At 32.0% G+C, this 15,626-nt stretch overlaps 1 long non-coding RNA gene and 1 pseudogene across 4 annotated transcripts; both read left to right on the forward strand.

Annotated features, from left to right (window-relative positions):
- The first annotated feature begins 1,157 nt into the window (after positions 1-1,157).
- Positions 1,158-3,745, forward strand: LOC141660580 (uncharacterized; annotated as a pseudogene).
- Positions 3,746-6,287: 2,542 nt separating this feature from the next.
- LOC141724699 (uncharacterized) lies at positions 6,288-11,822 on the forward strand. Of its 4 annotated transcripts, none has more exons than XR_012576859.1 (7): positions 6,288-6,691; positions 7,628-7,750; positions 7,843-7,987; positions 8,113-8,410; positions 8,832-9,009; positions 9,260-11,381; positions 11,522-11,822. It is a non-coding gene; the product is annotated as an uncharacterized LOC141724699 (long non-coding RNA). The 4 variants fall into 4 exon arrangements; XR_012576858.1 differs by having other exon boundaries at positions 6,299-6,691; positions 11,206-11,381; XR_012576861.1 differs by having other exon boundaries at positions 6,299-6,691; positions 8,113-8,235; positions 11,206-11,381.
- Positions 11,823-15,626: the final 3,804 nt, after the last annotated feature.

Below are 15,626 nucleotides of genomic sequence, written 5' to 3' on the forward strand. Positions count from 1 at the left end.
TATTATTCTAATTCTAATTATTGGGTCAATCAATTCTAATTTTAATTGATATTGAACTCAACTTATTCTATTACTTTACCAACTTCAATTCTATTTTATATCGAACCCTTTATCACTATAATCTATATTAAATTCAACTTCTTCTACCAATTTAAATTTTAACTAATATCGAGTCCTATATCATTCTAATTTGTTATTTCAGGCTAAATTAAATTTAAACAAACTAAATATCTGATATAATGTGACTCGGGTTAAGATAATATAATAATACTATCAGTACTCCTAAAAAAAATTTACTAATGAACTTAGATAAATAAAATAATATATTTTATTTATCGAGGATAAAAAAAAAATACATTATAAAATTGATTGAGACAAACACAAAACTAAAAAAAATACAATTTGACCAACAAAAAAACATATATACTAATTATTCAGTCTAAAACAAAATTATGTTTTTGATCCGGACTTTAAAAAAATTAAAAAACTAAAAAGAATTAGTTTGATTTGGTGGGTGTATTGGGCATCAGGCAAAAATAAAATGATGTAAATCATTGTCCGAGATAAATTAAATTAAAATTAGACTAATTATAATTCGTATCCTATTCATGTGAAATAAAAAATCAAAATTTATTTAAAACATAAATATATTTTTTTATATGCACTTAGAATTATAAATAAAACTATATCGTTTAATGAGTAATATTGTCTTTTTCAAATATCTTTTATGGAGTTATAGTTAATCGATTAAGTAATCATCATGTGAAAATAATATTATTTTTTATGTTCCCAACATAATTTTTACCTTCAATAAAATAATAATTTCATTATAATAACATATTTCCATTACCAATGTTATTACTTAAATAAGTTTAAACGTTCTAAAACGTTATGAGCATATACATTTACTTATATAATTATCATGAATTGATATCATTTAAAGTTTTAAATGAACAAAATTAAGAATTGAATTCAAGTCTTTTTTAAAAATTATGTAATATTAAAAAAGATCTATGGAGTCGGTGCATGGCAGGGGTTTTAAGCTTGTCTTATTAAGTATTTTATTTGTGAACTTTTCTGCACTGCAGTGTTGTTGAAATGAAGAGTTTGATGGTCGAATAATTATGTAATAAGCTTTTGATTTGAACAGATTTCAAATGGAGAACAAACACCAACAGATATTCTACAACACCAATGTTAATACCAATCCATCATTACCACCATTTCCCGGGCAACAGAATCCATCATCATTACCGCCATTTCTGGGGCAACAGAATCCATCATCATTACCGCCATTTCCCGGGCAACAGATCATTAATCCAGCTACCCATCAAGCTTCATCATCAGATATATTTGACATACAATTTAATACTGAAAATTTTGATTTAGCAGAAATGTTAAGAAATCCAGATTTTTATTATCCTACAAAAACATTGATTTTGCCCTCTTTACATCATTGTGAAAATCATCCTGTACCATTGTTACATAAATTTTGTACATTTTTCATAAATTTTATATATGATAAGTTTTGTTCGAATCCATCACCATTACCACCATTTGGCAGTGAACAAAATTTATCATCATTACCACCATTTCCCGGGCAACAGAATCCACCTACTAATGAAGCTTCATCATCAGATATATTTTACATACCATTTAATACTAAAAGTTTTGGTTTAGCAGAAATGTTAAGAAATCGAGATTTTTATTGTCGTACAAATACATCCATTTTTGATGTTGGAGCTCCATCGTCGGTTGTGCAGCTGCCTGGTGCACTTCAACCTCAACCAGAACCTTTTGTACCAGGAGTTACACAGAAGATTATTAATATCCCGGCAACTCCTGATGGTTCCTCGATGAATTCTTCTTCTTCGAATGAAACAGTGACAGGGGATCAGATCAGTAAACGGATTTCTCAAGGCCATTAAGAGGACATGGTCCAGGACAAGAATAAGAAACTGTAAGTTTATTTAACTGTACATAATTTTTTGTTTTGATTTTTCTTTTTCAGGTATTTACAAATTTAAAGATCGATTTGATTTACAGACATGTTGCTCAGAATCTTACTTAGTAAAGCTGTGTGCATGTCTACTAATTTACTGAATTTACGTTTAATAAATGTCGTTGTCTTCGGGGTATGTTGATATGCAGGCTTAAGCACAAGAATATGAGCACCAGAAAGAAAAAAGAGCATAAATTTGTTTTCCTAACTAGGACTGATATCGATAACATGGACGATGGATTTAGATGGAGGAAATACGGCCAAATAGCTGTGAAACAAGGCCCTTTCCCAAGATGTGACTGCTTAATTTAATCTATCATTTACAAAGATTTAGAGTCTAGATTTTGTGTCGGTCATGCAAATAATGTTTATTTTGGAATAAACAGGAACTACTATCGTTGCACTAGTGATGGATGTGGTGCGAAGAAGAGGGTGGAAGGGTCAGCAGAAGATCCTTCCACTGTCATCACCACTTATGAAGGTACTCACAATCATGTCCGCCCGGTGATTGCACCACGTGAAAACATGGGAAACTATTCGAAAAGTAGTTATGCTTTTCTTCAATCCAGTAGTACTATTGTGGGTGGTAGCATTGGTGGTGGTAATTTTACTAGTCCAATGGGTGGCACTAGTAATCTTAGTAATGGAATTAGTGGTGGCATTATTGGTGGCGGAGTTCGTGCTAATTAAAGAGTGTCATTGGGGGCAACGATAATAATGGCATCAGTGGTGGTAGCATTGATGGTAATTTGGGTAGATTAGTAGTGGTGGCACTGTAATCTTAGTAATGGAATTTGGATGGCACTAGTAATCTTAGTGGAATTAGTGATGGCATTGTTGGTGGCGGAGTTCGTGCTAATTAAAGAGTACTGTCATTGGGGGGCAACGATAATAATGGAATTAGTGATGGTAGCATTGGTGGTAATTTGGGTAGGCTTAGTAGTGGCATTGGTGGTAGCATGGCTAGCAGCTTTAGTGGTGGAACTGGTGGCAGGGGTAGAAGTGACCGTAGTAGCCGAATTGGTGGCATTGGCGGTGGTGATAATAGTAGTACAATTGGTGGAATTGGTGTCGATAATCTTAGTAGGGGATGTGGTGGTAGAGTTGTCGGTGTTGGTGGTGGAATTCGTACTAACTTGTAGTGCCACGGGTGGCAACTTTAATAATGGAATTAGAGGTGGTAGCAATTCTGGTAGCTTTAGTGGTGGCATGGCTGGTAGCTTTAATGGTAGTATTGGTGGTATATTTGGTAATCTTAGTAGTGATAGTGGTGGTCGCATGGCTGGTAGCTTCAGTTGTTGCACTGGTGGTGCTAGTGGTAGCATCAGTTTTGATAGATTTAGTAGTGGCAGTGGTTGTTTTAGTTATAGCCTTGGTGGCGGGAACCTTATAAGTGGAATTTCTAATGCTAGTGGTGGTATTGGAGGTAACTTTAGTAGTAGTAACATTGGTGGTGGTGGTGGTGGTAACATTGGTAATGGCTTTGATAGCAGTTTCAAAGGTGACGCAGTTGAGGATATTGGTGGTACTCGAATGATAAGGGACAATGCATATAATTATACTAGTGCCATTGGCACTACTAGCATCTGTAGTAGTGAAAACTTTGATGGTGGTCACATTGGTGGTAGTGCTATCAGTGGTGGTGCAGATGACATTAATAGCCCTTACAGCGTTGACCAACTAGCTTTAGGTAGGCAACATCTGCAGCACTATCCAAATAATTCCTACTGGACCCTATCCTGATCGTGGTGAACTAGCTAGGTTCCATTTCATAATTTATTTTTATGTTTGTTCCCACCTCTTTCTAGAATATACATGTGGCCCGCTGTTTTTTTTTCCTTTCTTTTATTTGATGCCATGTGCTTTTGCTTTTAGTACTGTACGCTATTATATGGTTGTCTCAGTTTGGTTGAGATCGATATGATGTTTTTTCCTTATTTTTAGAGAGATTTTTGTGTGTTTCTTTTATGCCTACTAGTACATTTATATATACCTTTAAGTCTATGATTTTATTATTCTGATATAAAGTAGAATATATGTACACATATTTGCATCATCATAGAGTAAGTTGGATCCTAATTGTGATATTTATGGATGGTGTTTATTAACAAGCATGTAAGATTAGGGTTCTTATTCTAATGATATTGTGAACAAGTTCTGCTTCTGTTTATGGGCTTCTGTTTTATGGGTAAAGTGTTTGCTAGGTGAGTGAGAGGTGAGAAAATTTAACTAGCAGCATTTAGGAACTCTTGCTTTTGAACAATAACATTTATAAAGTTATAATAAACATTCTTATTAATATATTTTAACCTACACATATACTTATAAAAGTCTTCACTGGCATTTAAGAAATCATAACAAACTTTCTAAATAAAATCAATTTTAACCTAAATACGTACTTATAACCAATTTTAACCTAAACATGTATTTAATTCATAAACGGACACACTTGTTACATTATCATTATTATAAAACTAGAACTTTAATCTAACACACAATACAATATTTATAAATAAACCTACTACATCTTTCTTTAATTTAAACAATTATTTCAATATATTGAAAAATCTATATACAAACATCTACAATAAAAATTCAAAAAATTAAAAGATTTGCATAACTAGATCATAACATTTCATCTTTAATGAGATGTAGTGAAAGTTAATTTTAGAAGAGAATGATCTAATCTTAATATAGAGTACTTACCTTTTTCGATGGAGTAGTTTTTAAAAATATTAATGTAACAAAGAATTATTGTTAAATTATTACCTAGGAAATTGTTTTAGTTTTCAAAAATATTACCCTACCAAAACAATTATTGTTAAATTATTAAGAGATATTTAGTTATATACTGAAACCCTTTAAAAAGGTAATGTATATAATTACTTAAAAAATATAAAAACTTGAATTTCTAAATTATTAAATACGAATGACTTTAAATTTTATTAAACATATCTTATAATATTTCAGATATATAATTAGGAATTTTAGATATTTAAGTAATGGTGTTAAAATTTGTTTAATAATAGAAATTAATATCTACAAAGAAGTAGATATATTAATATATATTTCGAATATTCTTTTTGATTTGTATCTAAATATAGTTTTTTATAGTTTACGATTGGAATGTTGATATTTAAATAATAAGTTTAATGTTGATTATGTGTCTATGGACTTTAAACTTCTATTAAATGCATGAAAATTAGAGTTTAATTCAAATTTTGTTCTTAAATTATATTATAAATTAAGTTTGGTAGAAAGAACTCTAAATTATTAACTATTAACCTGTTAAGTGGTTTAATAACGTTTAGTTTGAATCACATTTCAAATATAAGTTGTTTTCAAATATAAGTTGTTTTGTTATATATATATATATATATATATATATATATATAAAATGGACTACTCCAATAAAACAAACTAGAAATCTAATAATTTTTTTAAAAAATTACTTCGAAATATAACACTTATCCTATGCAAATCAATCGTTGAGAGATGTAGAAAAATACAGTGAAATCGGATTTTTAAAAAAATTTACGATTTGACCAGAAAAATCAAATTAAAAATGGAGAAGAAAAGCTGAAATTTGGTGTGTGAGGGTGTAGAATAGTTGGTTGTGGTAATTTAACGCTAACTATTAGATTAGGTTGATATAATAGCTTAGATTAGTTGATAGTTTCTATTTTAATTTTAGTTTGTATTTGATCATTCCCTATATTTTAGCTTAGATCTTAGCTATCCATTCCTCTCTTCAACTTTAAATCTTATCTATTGATTTAATTTAATATAAATTTATAAAAGATATAGATTTGATACACTAAAATTCATAACTGCATTTTAGTTTCTGTCTCTTCATAGGTATCTCTCTGTTGTCTACCTCTTCTCCATCTGTCTCTTTCTCTCTTGTTTTAATCCATTAAAGTTTTTTTTTCTAGGAAAAGAATTTCGGTTGATCGATTAGTGATTGTTGATCTCACACACAAATTTAGTGATTGTTGATTTATCAATAATACTTACGACATCAGTGCTTAGACATCGGCACGTAATGCACCCGATGTTAAAAGAGTTTTTAACATCGGTTTCTCTGAAAGCGATGTCAATCAATAATGTTTACATCGGTTTTATATAGCAACTGTTGTCTATGTTCAATTTTAAAAAATACCAAATAAACATTTTTTACTTTGACATCGGTTATTTATACTATCCGTTGTCTATAATAAATTTTAAAAAATTAACAAGTCATTTTCCTCCTTTAGTACACACGCGATTTATCCCCATTTCATTTCAACAAAAAAATATTTACCCCTTTCAATAATATCTTTTGTTTCCCCCTTTCTCACACCTCGACTCTCTCTCACCTGCCTACCTCTCTCCAACTTTTTCCGTCATCTCTCACCTCACTTTCTATCCCGACCTCGCTTTCTCACTCTTCTCTCTCTCTTAAATTACTATCTATTGATTTCAGTTACATAAACACGATTATATGAATCGTTAATTATTTGATTATAAAAAGGTCAAACCCTAGATCTGTCTTCTTCAATTTGTTTGAGTGTTGCTTAATTTTAGTGTTCAATTACTTGATTTATGTATACATGTTACTATAAATTTTATGTGAAAGTGGCTACAATGGAAGGAGGGGGATCTGGTTATTGTTCTAAGAAGTCTGATGATTTTTGTGGATCTGATGAGGTGAAGTGTCTCTCTCTCTCCCTCCCTCCCTCTCTATCTCCCTCCCTCTCTCCGTCTCTCCTTCTCTCCCTCTCTCTCTCACTCCCTCTCTCGCTCTATGTGTGTGACATTGTTGTGAATTGTTTGTTTAAGGCTTTTTTACCTTTTGATTTTAGTTTATATATGAATGATTTACAAGTTATGTTTAGGACCATGATGGTTCAGGAATGAATTTACCTAATTTGAACATGATTGCAAGATTTTACTCTGTTGAATCATGATCATATATTTGTTGTTCTTGTACATGTGTTTTTGGACTAGAGATTATTGTGTGCTTACTTGACTCAGTAATGGGCTGAATTCCAGTTTCAAAGATTCTTCCTTTTTTAAAAATTTATTTAATTTATTTAATTAGTCGATGGAATCATTACAGTTAAGACTCATGACAAGTAGTTAATGTTTATTGGAAAAGTTAAACTGGGAAATCTGAATTTATTCTGTAGTTTGTGAATCTTGTATGTTACTCCTTATAAAGTAGTGGAGTAAAGGTTGAAGAACTTATTCTATATCTTTCATCGACTGTTTAATGTTGGCCATGTGCTTGTTGATGGTGTTATACACATGTTTCCATAATTTTTTTTGAAATTTTTGCATTGTGCGATTTCTATGCTATAATTTAAGTTGATGAACTGGATTCTAAAATTTAAGTTTTCTTTTCCTTACCTACTCATTCAGTCTCTGTGTCTCTCACCCCCTCTCTATATCCATCTCTCTCTTTCTCTATTGTAAATGAGAGTGCCCTGGAATAGTCTCTTGTGCTAATATCATCACTGTAGTTGCACGAGATACAACTATTTTGGTAATCAAGTACAATTTGAAACTTTCGGTATGTGAGAATGAAGCCGTTATTGGCAGGATTTGAGCTAATGTCATGTTTTCACTTGTTGAACTTTGCAGGTTGGTGGACCTTATTGGCATGTACCTCTAGGCAAAAAAGACTCAAAAACTGCAGGCTATGAACTAAGTTAAAAACCTTAAGGCCGAGAAAAAAGAAAGAGGTTAAAAAAGAAAGACCTCAAGGTCGAGAAGAGTGGATACTATGATAACTTTATAATGTCCATGCTTTTTTTGAGCTGTTAAACCAGTGTTTATACTGATACTTCTTGTTGCAGACTGGACTACGTTTTCTGAACAGGATTAACCATCCAAATATGGTTAAAATCATAGGATACTGTTGTAACTGTTCTGAGGATGACCACAACATATTAGTTTTGGAATACATGCCAAAAGGAAGCTTAGGGGAAATTCTACTCGAAGGTAAGTCTTAAGCTAAAATACAATAACTTAGGCACAAAAACTGGAATCAGTAAAGAAGTGTTTGATGCACCTGTTCTTTAGTTCATGCGGAAATTTTTATTTTTAATAATTACCAAAATGTTCAGGACTATACACCAAAAATCTCAGATTTCGGACTAGCTAAGTTCGGGCCTCAAGATGAGAAGAGTCACACCTCCTCAGAATACTTGACACCAAAGGCTACTTTGCCCCTGAGTACATAGGAACAGGTATTGACACATCACAAGTTACAATCTTTTTTGCAGATAAGCGAACAATATTGCAGTCCAGAAATATATGGGTGATATTATGGTGATCATATGGGCGAACAATATTACAGTCGAGCAATATACTTTTATTTAATTAAGTGCGCAGACTGATGCTTATTTCAGAACAACTTCGGAGGTAATTTGGTCATGATATTTATCTGCAAAGTTATAAATTTTGGGACATGTATAGCAATCTGTGATCTTATGGTACCGGTATATTGCTTTTCATTGGAAAATTTTTAAATTTACCGTGCAAGTTAATTATATTACAGCATTAGATGTTGTGGTCAATCAGACAGAAACTTCTAGCAATAATTAGATTATGGGATTAGTGGTCTAACTCTAAAGATATCCCATGTCCTAATAGTATGATTGTCAATTAGTCTAAAGAACTCGTAAAAGAGCGCATTTAAAACTGAAGAACACTTACAGCCATGTTCTTTCCCAATGTGTAGTGTAGAAAATATTTATTTACAGCCCATTTCAATAGTTTATTAATGCATTAGTGTATTAGCTCCCTAAATAATTAAGTTGACCATGTGGTTTGTTTTGTTCAGATAGTGTTTTTGACATTGTAAGAGAGAGTGTTGTTGAAGGTCAGGAAGTTTCTGAATTTGAGGATACTACAGAACTGGAATTAAATTCTAATGAAACTGATGCTACGAAGATACTGCATAGAAATAATGAGTTATTGTCCCAGCAGGCCGCGCCTTCAACATCCGTATCTAGTACAAGGTTTGCATTTCTTGTCAAAAATTTTTAATTAGGTTAATATTTTTTATTTTGCGTATTTATGTGTGCCATATCTGGCACTGGTCGTACTAAAAATGTCTATTATATATTAGGTAGCTAGGAATTATGTTGTGTTTACTTTTATTTGGTAGCTAGCAATTATGTGTTATTTGAGTGCTATGATATTAATTTCTGATCCGGTATCACTGTTTCATGTATCATCGGCCTGCATGGTTGATTTGCTGCTATTTAGTTTGATCATGCAGAAGTCAGGCTCTTCTTTAGTTTGTCGGAATTGGATTGATTGGCTAAATTGGATGGAGTTGTCGGAATTTAAGAATAGGGCACTTAAAAATTAGTATAGTATGAGTTGGCTAATGGAATGCTTGTATTTTATTTGAAATGTATGTATAGTATGGTATGATTAATATTTTGGTATTAGACCTTTAATTTGGATGAGTACTTTTATGTTTCTGTTTGGATGTTTTTTGTTGGAATGTTGCATTGTTTTGATTCCCTGTGGCTGTAAATAGTACCGGGATGACATGCAATTTACAAAATATTAACATCATAATGGTACATGTAAACTGATGTAAAAAATGTACACAAGACATCATGTAATATAATATTAAACAAAAAAGAACTAAAAAACCGATGTGAAATAGTCATTTAACATCAGTTAGAGAAACTGGTTGATGTTAAACAAAAAGATTTACATCGGTTTTGTGAAGAACACCCATGTTTTATCCATCATTTCACATCGGGGGGTTAATTTAACCGATGTCTGATAAAAGATTTCACATCGGGGAACTAATTTAACCGATGTCTGATCTAGCATTTCACATCGGTTTGTTCGAAAGAATTTTAATAAATGACTTTTAGAGCTTGTAGGTTTCATCTTATAATGGATAAATATCTGATAATATACTCATATTCACCTAGAAATACTGTAATATAAGCTGATATTTGTTGCAAAGACATCACATTTAATCTTAAAATCGATCTATAGCACTGTAATAGACATCGGCTGTTAACCGATGTCAAACGCTGATGACATTTAACATTACACACGAAGATATCGGTTCAGATTTTTTTTAACATCGGTTGTGAACCGATGTCTGATGCCATATTTCTAGTAGTGCTCTCTCCCTTGTTTTAATCCATTAAAGTTTAATTTTCTATCTTGGGAAAAGAATTTCGGTTGATCGATTAGTGATTGTTGATCTCAACACACAAATTTAGTGACTGTTGATTTGTAAATATTTAATGGGATTCTCTATTAGTTGTTTGAAGATGATTAAGGTGATTTGGATAAAATTAGATGTAATCAAGGTAAATTATCTTGTTCTATAGCTTTTGATAGGTTAAGAAGCTTGTTTTCTGATTTGTTTAGTTTTTTGTTTCATTTATGTGATTTAAAGTTGTATAACGAATAATTTTAGCTGTTTTTTTAATTATATATGCGATTAATGTTTACTTGTGCTTTGATTATCTCGTTTTAATATTGTTTTTGTGGATTTCGTTTTTTATATGATTATATTCTCACATATTAATGATCGTTTGTGTTACATATCTCTGTATTAATTAATTATATATTAGTGATTGTTTGGGTTAGATATACATATAAATTGTTTATTTTAGATATATATATATATATATATATATTTCTAGAAGAGAGAAATAAGCAAGAGATATAATCAGTTAGAGAGAGAAAAAGAGTAATATAATTTTAGAGAGAGGAAGAAATTTGTCAACTTACACTAATCAGATTTTTGAGAGTGTAGATCAAGGTTAACGATTTTATAAGGCTTAAGCTCGTTTCGGTGGTTGTAGTGTTTGCAAAACAACTGAAAAGACAGATGATGTCGGTACTGTTCTATTGAAACATTCTGTTTGTAACTATGAATAGTTCAATAATCTTAAGGATGATCCAAAAGTTTTGAAGAAGAGGCGTTATGTTACTCGTAGGTGTGGATCTAAAGGAAAGATGGTTTTGAAGTATATGGCTCCGAATAAATATTTTGTGTATTTGTTTTTTGGGCATCACAATCATAATTTGATATGTGCAAAAAGTCGTCATTTTATTACGATCTAGTCATGATATGACTACTAGTTTGAGGAATACTGGTGTAAGTAAGTCATTTAGTTTTGCGAAGGAAATGTATGTCATATATGCTAATATTTGTGCTTCGCTGCAAGATTCCGGAACTTCAACATGATGATTGACAAATTCAAACGTATGTAGAGAAATATGAAGGATTCTATTATGCTTATGATTTAGATTCTGAAGGCCGCCTAACAATGCTATTTTGGGATGATTCTATTGGTCGTAGGAATTTTGGATTGTATGGTGATGCAATATTTTATACAAATAGGTATTTGACAGCTATTTACTATAATTTTATACTGAATTTTATTAAAAGGTCAAGAAATGCAGTATATTGTCCTTGTTTTTAATATTGTTTTTTATTTTTGATTTTTAACTCTTTTTTCCTTCGTATTATTTATTTTTCAGGTATAATTCGGTTCTTTCTCCATTCACTGGCGTTGACAAACATGATAGATGTGTAACTTTTGCATCATGTCTTCTTTCATATGAGAGTGTTGTTGATTACTGTTGGGCTTTTGGTCGTATTATAAAGGCAATTAGACGGAATCCGATTTTGGTTATTACTGATCAATGTTTAGTGATTTATGTGAGATTTATTAGTGATTAAAATAAATGTTTTAGTGAATTTTCATATTCCCTTGTGTTTTCCATGTATCATTCTTCGTCCTTGTTATTTTATGTTTCTCCATTCTTTTGTTTTGTATAATTTTAATTTTTAAAGTCTATTATGTTCCAAGAATTTGTTGTTTTATTATTGTTTTTATTTTTTTTTACATCTTGGTAATGCAAAGAGACGGACTTTATGGAGAAAATGGAAACTTATATCTAGTCATCTATTACAGAAACTGAAGATTTTGAGAGCGGTTGGGAGGCATTTATAAATGAACTTAATTTAAAAACTAATAAGTGGTTGGAAGATATATATGCTTTAAAGGCTTTATGTATTCCAGCATTTTTTTGGGATACTAAGAACTACTTCAAGATTTGAGAGTTAAAACTTCTTTTTTGAGCAGTTTCACAAATAAGGAGATAGGTTATGTGAGTTTTGATTGCGTTTTAAGATTGCAATGGATAAGAAAAGGAATGAGACAGTTAGACTGGATCATGAGTCAAAGTCATGCTTTCCTACAACATTGCCAAAGTGGTTTATAGAAGATGATGCGACCAATTTATACACACGTATTATCTTTTATAAAATTCATGAAAAAATCCTTGCTTTTTGTTTGTAAATGCAAATTAAGCGTATGAGTGAAGAAGTTGATGGTGTTACTCATTTTGAAATCGCGGATGTGAGGGTAAAAAACAAACTTTTTAAGGTTAATCTTTCTTAATAGTCTGTTACTTTTCACCTTTTATTAATGATTGATTTTTATTATTTATTGATTTGTTGTGTAACACCCCAGTCACATATTGAGGAGATTTGGGAATTCTATTTAGTTTATAAGACAAAGTACTACTACTACTTGCACCAATAAATCATGATCTTTTGGGGGCCTGTGGTGGGCCAGTTATTACCCAAGTTGACTACATTTGGGACAGTAGGGTTCAACTTATGTTTCCCAGTAAAGATACAATTGTTTAAGGGGGATTGGATACAATTGTATAAATGTTTCGAACAAGTATAAAAATATAACAGTTCTTTATATTTTTGATAAAAACTGTTACAAAATCTCTCAAGAAATATCGATGTTCTTCAGAGTTGCTAAGTCATACAATACTCAAGTTCATCACAATGTGATGACGTAAAATGTGTTTATATAGTACACTGCTACAAATCAGTCTAGGATATGCATTATCAAATACTAACTGGAAAATGATACATATCTCTAACTGAATATACCATGTCCTATCACTCAGAACGAACATATATTCATCCCTCAAAATAAGGAACAAACTCAATCTTCACAATAGACTGCTCTTCAAATATTGATGCTTCAAAGGAAAATGCACCTGTCCAGGGGGAACAAGCTGAAGATCCAACCACAACTCAAGACTGTCAAGAAGCATCAAAACCTGTCAATGGCTCTTCAAGTTCTGATTCATCAAGTTCTGATGAGCCAAATACTTTTAATTTTGAAAACTCTAATTATTCAAATCTTGAAGGAACCAACTCTAATTCTGAAGTTTCAGAGAGTATAACTACAGGGGGAGCATCAGAAAATGCTGATGGGGATAGCATGGATCATGAGGGAGGATCCAGTTCTAGAAATCAACTTCCATCTGCTAGGAAGTGGACCAAATCACATACACCTGACTTAATAATTGGAGATCCTGAAGCAGGTGTCAGAACTAGAACTGTAACATCAAATGAATATCTCTATCATTCTTTTCTATCTCAGACTGAACCAAAGAAAGTGGAAGAAGCTCTTCAAGATGCTGATTGGGTGCAAGCAATACAGGAAGAGTTAAATGAATTTGAAAGAAATAAAGTCTGGACCCTAGTACCAAGACCAAAAAATAGATCAGTTGTTGGCACAAAGTGGGTGTTCAGAAACAAAATTGACAGTGATGACATAATTACAAGGAACAAAGCAAGGCCGGTTGCTAAAGGCTACTGTCAACAGGAGGGTATTGATTATGATGAAACATTTGCACCAGTTGCTAGATTGGAAGCCATAAGAATCTTTTTGGCTTATGCTGCTCACACAAAGTTTAAAGTCTTTCAAATGGATGTGAAAATTGCTTTTCTCAATGGAGAATTGGAAGAAGAGGTTTATGTGGAACAACCTCCAGCCTTTGTAGATTCAAAATTTCCAAATCATGTCTCCAGGCTTGACAAAGCACTTTATGGCCTTAAGCAAGCTCCTAGAGCATGGAATGAGACTTTAGCTCAATTCCTTCTGAAAAGTGGATTTCATTGAGGTACAATTGATAAAACACTGTTCTACCTCAACCATGGAAAAGACTTACTTTTGGTACAGATCCATGTTGATGATATCATATTTGGTTCTACAAATGCCAAGCTCTGTGAAAGGTTTGCAAAGCTAATGCAGTCAAGATATCAAATGAGTATGATGGGAGAACTTAGTTATTTTCTGGGACTTCAAGTCAAGCAAAATGAAGAAGGTACTTTTATCTGTCAATCCAAGTACACCAGAAATTTACTCAAGAAATTTGGAATGCAAGATTGTTCAACTGCATCCATTCTCATGGCCACTGCAACCAAGTTAGATAAAGATTGTGGTTCATCACTAGATATTACTAACTACAGTGGTATGATTGTCTCTTTACTCTATTTAACTGTTAGTAGACCTGATATCATGTATGCTACCTGTCTTTGTGCAAGATTTCAGGCTGATCCAAAAGAACCTCATCTAATAGTTGTGAAAAGAATTTTCAAGTACCTCAAGGGTACAACTGATCTAGGATTGTGGTATCCTAGAGAATCAGATTTTAAGCTAATAGGTTACTCAGATGCGGATTTTGCAGGATGCAAAATAGAAAGGAAAAGCACAAGTGGAAGCTTCCAATTTCTTGGAGGCAGATTACTTTCTTGGTTTAGCAAGAAACAGAAATCAATTTCCATATCAACTGCAGAAGAAGAATATATTGCTGCAGGAAGCTGTTGTGCACAGATTCTTTGGATGAAGAATCAATTACTGGATTATGGGTTAGAATTTTATAAAATACCTATTTACTGTGATAATAAAAGTGCTATTGCTATGACAGGTAATCCAGTTCAACACTCAATGACAAAGCACATCAGCATTAGGTACCATTTCATAAGGGAACATGTGATGGAAGGTACAGTGGAATTGCATTTTGTTCTAACAGATCAACAACTAGCAGATATCTTCACAAAACCACTATGTGAAGCTACTTTTACAAGGCTGGTAAATGAACTTGGAATGGTTTCGGTTCTTTTTCTAAATTTGCTTAATTCTTGTTCTCATGCATCAGACTTTATGATCAGTGTTTACAGATTATTTTATCTTCATATAATCTGTGCTTAAATTGAAATACATTAAATGCTGATTGTTATCTGATGTGGATCTATATACTCTGATAGTGATTTGTATGTTCTGTGACTATTTAATGCAATGAAGATACATGTGCTAAATGCTGACCTATTAGTCTTTAACATACTAGAAATCCCATGTCTGAATTAGTTGTTTATGTGGAAACTCATTAACACAAGCAAATTCTGATTTTGAGCTTAGTCAAATTTACTTTGTGTATCTTATTACTAAGTCACAAACTAGATTCTTACTTCTTATCTGTCAAATTCTGATATCTGTAAATCTTAATGATGAACTAAATGCTGATAAGCCTCATTAATCTGAAGAAAAGAAAAGAAAAGAAAATTTAAAGTCAGGTACTCCTTTGAGATCTAGAGTAAATATGTGGAAGGGAAGACCTAGGTGCATTGCTGGTATTAAGTAATATGCATTAGAAAAGCAAATAGATTTTTCTTGGTGACTTTTCACATTCTATGATTACTGGAGAAATACTCTGATAATAGCATAAATTCTGATAAGCAGTTGTGACTCACTTACACTAAGAAGCCACT

The sequence above is a fragment of the Apium graveolens genome, chromosome 5 (genome assembly GCF_009905375.1).
Source record: "Apium graveolens cultivar Ventura chromosome 5, ASM990537v1, whole genome shotgun sequence".
NCBI lineage: Eukaryota > Viridiplantae > Streptophyta > Magnoliopsida > Apiales > Apiaceae > Apium > Apium graveolens.